Source organism: Octodon degus, unplaced genomic scaffold (assembly GCF_000260255.1).
Source record: "Octodon degus isolate 3935 unplaced genomic scaffold, OctDeg1.0 scaffold00420, whole genome shotgun sequence".
Classification (NCBI taxonomy): Eukaryota; Metazoa; Chordata; class Mammalia; order Rodentia; family Octodontidae; genus Octodon; species Octodon degus.
In genome coordinates, this window is record NW_004524996.1 from 385,719 (window position 1) to 394,239 (window position 8,521).

Consider the following 8,521-nt stretch of genomic DNA (forward strand, 5'->3'; position numbering starts at 1 on the left):
GCAAGATAAATCCAAAACTATCTTTATTGTAAACAAAATGTTAAAGTTAAAAATTTTTAAGACATCTGAAGAGAAGTGACATACCAGAGAAATGAATCTCAATAAGATTAACAGTTGACACTTCCTTCTCTCTTTCTTTTCTCCCTTCCCTCATTTCAGTTGTTCCTTCCCTTTGAACAGATTCTTTCCTTTCATACTTTCCGTTATAACTTTCAGATTTTATTTGCACTTTCAGGTACTTTACTAATGAGACAATATTGTGAGTATAAATGCTGGTCTGTTTCATTTCACTTACAGGTATAGCCTCTAGTTGCATCCATTTATCTATCAAAGCTTTAAGTTTATCTTTCTTCATGGCTGAGTAATACTCCATTGTATAACTTCATATAGTGTTAAACCCAGGGACATCAGAATACATGTTCTACTTAGCTGCACTTGTGATTACCCCCAAAATATACCACGTACTAGCACATACAATGTGCTTCAATAAATACTGGAAACTGAGATTATCCCATGCATATTCTCCGACTATAATGTAATGAAAATGAACTACTTCAAAAAATAAATCAGAAAAACTCCAAAAAATGGAAATTAAATAACACCACTCTGAACAATCAGTGAGTCACAGATGAAATTAAGGGAGAAATTAAATAATATTTACAATAGAACAAAAACACAAATAGATTTGGTCAGAACCTGTGAGCCACAATAAGAGCAGCTGTAATAAGGAAATAGAAAATGGTAAATTCTCACATGAGAAAAACAGAATGAGCACAAATAAAAAACTACATGATGCATTTCAAAGTTATAGAAAAATTAAAGCAAACTCAAAGCAAAGCAAACTCAAAGCTCAAGAAGGAAGGAATATAGAACCATGATGGTAGAAATTAAGAGAATGGACAGGCTGATGTAATTCCGCGCCCAGACGGAAGGATATGGGACTCCGCCCGGTTGGCTGGGCGCTGAGGCCACTGGCCAGGTAACGGAGTGGAGCGCCACGGAGCACTTCCTCCCGCCCTCCGCCGAGTGGCGCCGGGGCGCTGCTCCTTTACGTCAGGCGCAAGCCAGGGTCGGCAGGAGCTCACAACTCCCTCAGCCTCCAACGCGCACTGAGGCACCCGCTGGCGGTGCCTGACAGCCTCTGCAGATTCTACCTGAACCTTGTTTGGCCTCTATGTGAAATAAAAGTAGAAGATTCTATCTACATGTACATTGCTGTTGGGTTGGGATGTTGATGCACTGGCCATTCCTGGAGTGGCACAGTCAGTGCTCTTCCTCCGTGTCCAGCGCCTCCCCCTGTTGCCGGAGTGAAAACCCCCTCCAGAACCCACCAGTATCCCCGCCGTGGTGGGGAACACGCTCTGCTCACCAAGGATGCCAGCCACCTAACTTCATGCACCTGTGTGTGCTCTCGCTGTGGATGCTTCACCATCTGACAGCTCCTCACATTCTTGTCCAGGCCCTGTGTAGGCTTCTGACATGTCTCTATTTCATGCTTTGCGCCCAGGGCGGACCTGGCTGGGACCAGAGCTGGAGAAATGTGACATCGATGCCATGATCTATACGTGCTATGTCCTCAGTCTTCTGCTACATGACAGCTATGACTACGACCTGCAGGAACAGGAGAATGACATCTTCCTGGGCTGGGAGAAAGGAGTTTATAAGAAATGGGGAAGGAGTAGGAAGTGTTCAAATCTAACTCTAGAGAAAATGAAAAAGCAGGCTGCTTTCCAGTGTCTTCGATCTGCTTCTGATGAAAGCTCTGGAATTGAGACCTTAGTGGAGGAGCTCTGCTGCAGACTGAAAGACCTGCAGAGTGAGCAAGAAGAGAAGATTCACAAAAAAGTTAGGGTGCCCCCCTCCAGAGGCAGAATTGTCCCCCATAGCAAAGGATCAAGTGGAGATGTACTACAGAGCATTTCCATCACTTTCTGAGAAACCATTTTGCCTGAAAGAAATCACGACCATGTGGAGCAAGTCTAAGGCCTGTTCTTACTCCAGCTCCTCTTCATGATCTATGGCACCCCCAGCAAGCACAGACACCTCTGCTCTCAAGGACTGCAACGGTGAGAGTGAGGTCATCAAGGAAAGAAGCACCATGCATGAGAAAGCCCAGAGCAGAAGCAGACATGAGAAGGAGAACAGAGTAATGACAATGTGGAACAGAAGCCTGTCTTGTACAAAAAATAGGTCCGACACAAACTGGAAGGGAAGATGCGCCCTCACTCCTGGTCTTCTGGCTCTAATGAAGGAGGCTCAAATTCAAGTGGTAACCAGGGAGAAGTCAAAGCATCCATGAAGTATGTTAAAGTCAGATAGAAGGTGGGAGACATTTGAAACAAGAAAGGGCACAATGGGCAAAGCAGGGTGTCCCTGAAACACGGGGAGAAGGTGGATAGAAGTGTGCATGTGAATAGCAGCAGCAGCAGCAGCAGCAGCAGCAGCAGCAGCAGCAGCGGGTCCATCAGGCAGCTGTGCAAGCAGGATAAGTGACCAGTGAAGGAGGCAGGGAGAAAAGATCCTGGGAGCAGTGGAGGAAAAGAGCTGTATGCAGAAAGCAGAAGCAACAGAGAATATAAAGAGGAGCCAGTGTAGTACCCCAAACCGATTGCTAAGTATTTTGTTCCTTTGAGCAGAAAAAGCAAACTAGAGACCACATACCAAAACAGACAAGACACGAGTGCTCTGATGCCAGAGGTAATGGAAGACTTGTCTGAGTCAGTGCGTGGTCTTTGTATCAGCAACAGTAATACTCACAAAACATACCTCACAGCAGGTACTTTCATTGATGGTCATTTTGTAGAGATGCCTGCAGTTATAAATGAGGATATTGACCTCACTGGTACCTCATTATGTTCTCTGCCAGAGGACAACAAATACTTGGATGATATTCATCTGTCAGAATTAACACACTTCTATGAAGTGGATATTGATCAATCCATGTTGGATCCAGGTGCCTCAGAAAAAATCCAAGGGGAAAGTCAGATCTTGAATATGATTCGACAAAAAAGCAAAGAGAATACAGATTTTTGAGGCAGAATGTTGCATAGTGTTACATGGTAAGTAGTTGCAAGGGGAACATGTGTGCAATATGGACAGATTCTACCAGCTCTGTGGGTGCAGAGGGCTTGTTCCTGCAAGACTTTGGCAATCTGGCTCAGTTTTGGGAGTGCTGCTCATCTAGCTCTGGTGATGCAGATGGAGAGAGCTTTGGTGGAGACTCTCCAGAAAGACACTCTCCAATCTTGGACAGAACAATGCTCAATTCACGCTTGCTAGCAATCAAGAGCTCTTTTCAGATATTAATGAAAGATCTGGTGTAAATTCTTGTTTTTCAGTGTTTGAAGTACAATGCAGTAATTCTGTTTTACCATTTTCTTTTGAAACACTCAACTTGGGAAACAAAAATACAGATTCTGGTGCTAATACATTTGGGAAAACACAATCTAGATTGCTAATATGGACCAAAAATAGTGCCTTTGAAGAAAATGCACACTGTTCTAATCTTTCAACAAGAACTTGTAGTCCGTGGTCCCATTCAGAAGAAACACGTTCAGACAACGAGACATTGAACATTGTTTGAATAATCCACATAATTTAATGCACATGATATTAATTATGTAGTTCCTTGAGTCTCATCAAATTAAGTGCATGAAGAACTTCTAGATTTTTTGCACGATGAAATTTGCCAGCAAAACAGTAGAACTTTAGGAGAAATTCCAACTTTAGTTTTCAAGAAAAGATCTAAACTAGAATATGTCTGTGGTATTCAGCTAATACAAAAAACAGAAAACAAAAACTTTGAAACTACACAACTATGTAGTGAAAGCAGTCCATATGGAGATGGCTAGAGCTCAGGGGTTATTAAAGACATTTGGACAAAGATGGCAGATAGAAATTCTGTGGCTACAGTAGAAATAGAAAGAATTGACGATGAGTTGTTTTCAATAGATGTAAATAACTACTGCTGCTGTATGGATGCTGATGTGGAAAATGGATGCCCTCCAGGAGCCCAGTAAGGCAATGCAGAGATTTGAATATCACCTCTGGGAGGGACATGAAGAAAACCTGAAGAAGAGAGCTTTTGCCTCCAGCGAGCTTTTTAAGGTGGATGATGGTGATTACACCACTCCCTCAAAACCTTGGGATGTGGCCTAGAATAAAGAGAATGCACTCATTCTTGGGGGAGTCTATGGAGAACTCAAAACCTTCAGCAGTGATGGGCAATGGGCAGTTGTGCCACCAGTCCACACAAAAGGAAGCTTGCTACAGTGTGCAGCTTCCAACTTTGTGACCACAACTGGGACAGATATCTTCATGGCTCCAGGAAACAGCTTTGCCCCTAGTCACAGGCAGTTGTGGAAATCCTTTGTGTCATTTGAACAGAATGATCAGCTGAAGAGTGGGGAAAATGGGTTAAATAAGGGATTTTCTTTTATCTTCCATGAAGAGTTACTTGGAGCTTGTGGTAACTTTCAAGTTGAAGATCCTGGACTTGAATATTCATTCTCTTCCTTTGACTTAAGTAATCCATTTTCACAAGTTCTTCATGTAGAAGGTTCATTTGAACCTGAAGGAATTGTATCTTTCAGACCTATTTTTTAAGATCAAATCAATCCTCTACTGATTCAGACAGTGAAGTATTTCACCCTAGGATATGTGGTGGCAACAAAACACAATATAAAGCCATCTAGATCTCTCCCAGGACTCACTTCCACAAAATCTCTGCATCAGAACTGTCCCCAGGAGAAAGAAGCGAATCAGAGTTTGAGTCTGAGAAAGATGAAGCCAGTGTTCCCATTCATCCTTAGTTGAAGTATTTGAAGATCCACAGGCAGATCTCAAACACCTAGAAGAAAATGCAGAAAAAGAAGGCTGTTACTATGGAAAATCAGAGCTTGAATCTGAGAAATTCTTTCCTAGATTAAAAAAATCTGGAATGGAAAAGAGTGCTCAGACATCATTGGATTCCCAGGAGGAGTCAACTGGGATTATACCAGTCAGAAAACAAGATCAGTGTTTGGAATTTAGCATGAGTGAATATCTGGAAATAGATTTAGAAAGCTCAGAAGCAAATTGTAAAATAATGGCACAGTGTGAAGAACAAATTTATAATTTTTGCACTTGAAAAGCAGGTTGTCAGTTTCCTGCTTATGAAGATAATTTAGTTTCTTTGGGACAGCTAAAAGAGTTTCGTGGATTGAACACTGATGTACAAGAAATGAGTAGAAGTCAAGAAAAGCAGACCTGGTGGGAAAAAGCTTTATACTCTCCCCTTTTACCTGCATTGGAATGCGAACAATGTTATACAAATGCGAAGGGAGAGAATGTTATAGAAGTATATCCAGATGGTACAGAAATACCTAGTAATGAACAGCATCTGTTAGACTTTTTCAATTAGTATTTTTTTATTTCTTCCATAACTTTATTGAGAAACAAATAGCAATGAGACAGTTTCAAACCAAATTGGTAGGACAGTTTCAATAATTAACACATTACGTACATTCTTCCTGTGGTTAATTGCTGTACAAGATGCAGACATGATATCCTATTTACAAACACTATTAGGACAAATCGATCTATTCATTAAGAGAATGTAACTATATATCAATCCTGACCATTATGAATACACAAATACAAAATGGACATACATCTCTATCCCCTTCTCTTGTTCAGTTCTATTATTTGAACAGTATAGGTATTTTAAGTCAGCAAAATATTCTAAAACAGTCCAGCAGTCCATAATAGTATTGCATCTTCTGCTTCACTGGCACTGTCAGAAACTGTTGACCTGAGTCACCTACAGCTCAACATAACAGCATGGCTTTACTTCTTATACTTCGTTTTTATACTTTTCTGCTGGATGGTTATGACCAAGGTAAAGCAGGACCTATGCAACAAGAGTTGTAGCTTTTGAGTCTGATAATATCTGTGAAATATCCTCAGGATTTACCCTGAGATCCTGTACCTCAGATTGTAGAACCTTTGTCAGTGTCAGCCATGTGGATGAGTCACAGCCAATGCTTGGCCAATTTGCTCTCTGTGAAAGCCTGAGAGAATGTTTTCTCTCCATCTGACTCTCCTTAGGCACACTCTACATCATCAAACACTTTCCTCTTTGGCCCCAGAATCTCCTTGATCAGAAAATTTGGGACACTACAGAGTTACATGACATTACAGTACAAGTTCTCATATGTCCTGAGTCTTAATTGATCTTCAAAGGCTAAGGCCAAAATGTTGGCTTTCCTTGTGGCCCTACTTTTTCTCTAATTTTGGTCTGCAAACTTAGGTGGTTAACCCTCCAGAGGACAAGCTTATTGTTATTACCATACAAACTATGGTTTTAAACTTAAAATCACTATCTCTCTGAATATCAAGCATCTTAGGCATGACATGGAACAGGTATTTTTCATCAAGTATTGATATGTTGAAATTTAAGTCCTTACAAAATATGATGAAAAAACATTTAGAAATTAGAATATATTTTTAAAATAGGCATAAAGAATTATATAATTCTTATGTTTTCACATAAGTCCAAAAATCTAACCATATACAACCTTGAAGCAGGACTGTCCCACAACATTCCTTACCCTGTCTCTTGCCTGCATTCACCACCACATGGTTTTAGAAAATCATCTACCTGAGAGACAGCACAGCAGCATCTGTCGTGTCATGAAAAGTAGGCGATATTCAGAAGACCAGAAAGACAGGCACTCCAAGCATGAACTTATTATTACAGATAACCAACCTCAATGCAGTTGCTTAGTTCACAGGTATCAGTATATATAGTTACTGAGGGTGAGAATCTTTCCAATTAACTGCTAGATTCAAAAATCTTCAGGAGATTCTCAGGATCATTGCCTTGCCCATCTTCATCATATAATTGTATGGCGTGTCACTGTCATGTTTCCCAGCTCTTCTCCTTTCATCTCTTAATTAGTTAGTCCTAAAGTTTCTGCTTTCCTTTTACTAGTAATTTACATTACTATTTGTATTTCTGCTTCAGAGTTCTTGTACTAGGGAGACTATGTGATATTTACACATGTGTGTCTGGTTTATTTCACTAGTGAGTATATCTTCAAGTGGCAACCACGTCAACATAACGGCTTCAGGTTTATCATTCTTTATAGCTCAGTAATACTATATTATGTAAAATACCATGTCTTTTTCAACCATTTCTCAGGTGATGGGCATCTTGGTTGTTTCCAAGGTTTGGCTATCACAAATTGTGCTGCTATAAACATAGGCACACATATATACCTATTATATGATGTTTTCAGATCCTCTGGGAAAATTCCCAGTAGAGGAATAGCTGGTTTAAATGGAATATCCAGTCCAAGATTTCTAAGGAGTCTCCAAACTGATTTTCATAATGGTTGCACCAGTCTATATTCCCACCAGCAGTGCAAAAGAGTTCCTTTTACCACACAGCCTCTCCAACATTTATTGTTGGGTAATTTCTTTATGATAGCCAGTCGTTTGGGGGTGAGATGTTATCTCAATGTTGTTTTAATTTGAATTTCTTGGAAGGCTAGGGATGGGAGCATTTTTTCATATATATATTTGCTTCTTTAATTTCATTCTTTGAGAAGTGTGTGCTCATCTCAGATGCCCATTTCTGGACTGGGTCTTCAAATTTTGGTGCCCTAGTGTTTTTTACTTCTTTATAAATTCTAGAGAGCCTACCTTTGTCTAAGTACTTATATGTCATGATTTTTTCCAAATTTGAGGGTTGTCTTTTCACTTTGTTGGTAATTTCATTTCACTAAAAAAAAAAGTCTCAGTCAGAGGAGGTCCCAGTTGTTCATTCTTTCAAGGGTTTCCTGTGTGATTTGATTTCTGTTCATGAATTCTTTGCCAACCACTATGTCTTCAAGAGTTCCTCCTACTTTCTCTTCCAGAGGTTTTAGTGTCTCTGCTTTAAAGTTTAGGTCTTTAATCCATTTTGACTTTATCTTAGTGTATGGTGATAAACCTGGGTCAAGTTTTAGATTTCAGCATATAGAAAGCCAGGTTTTCCAGCAGCATTTGTTAAACAGGCTTTCTTCCACTGAGTATGTTTGCCCCTTTGTTAAAGATAAGGTGGCTGAGTGCATTCTCAGAGTATTCAGCATCTTCTAATCTATTCCATTCATCCTCACGTTTATTTTATTCCCAGTACCATGCAGATTTCTTCACAGTAGTCTTGTAGTATAATTTCAAGTCAGAAATTCTAATGCCTCCTGCCTTGTCTTTACTGCCCAGGATTGCCTTTGCTATTCTAGGCTTTTTCTCATTCCAAATAAATTTTAGGGGTGTGTGGAGAACTTCCTGCTACACTGCACCAGCGGGACCAGTCCCAGCCCAGGCACAGCGTAGGCCGGACCCTCTCCCACCCCCTCGGGCTGCCCCCCAACACTCCGCCATACCTCCCCACCCCTCCCGCCGAGTAGGAATTTCTGCCGACTTTCGAGAACCCCCAGACCCAGTCCTAGCCCAGGTCCGGTGAGTGTGTGGAGAGATTCCTCCTACCCTGCGCCGG

At 40.8% G+C, this 8,521-nt stretch overlaps 1 pseudogene; it reads left to right on the forward strand.

The window, feature by feature from the left end:
* Positions 1-1,404: 1,404 nt before the first annotated feature.
* LOC101588492 lies at positions 1,405-5,401 on the forward strand (annotated as a pseudogene).
* The last annotated feature ends 3,120 nt before the right edge of the window (positions 5,402-8,521 follow it).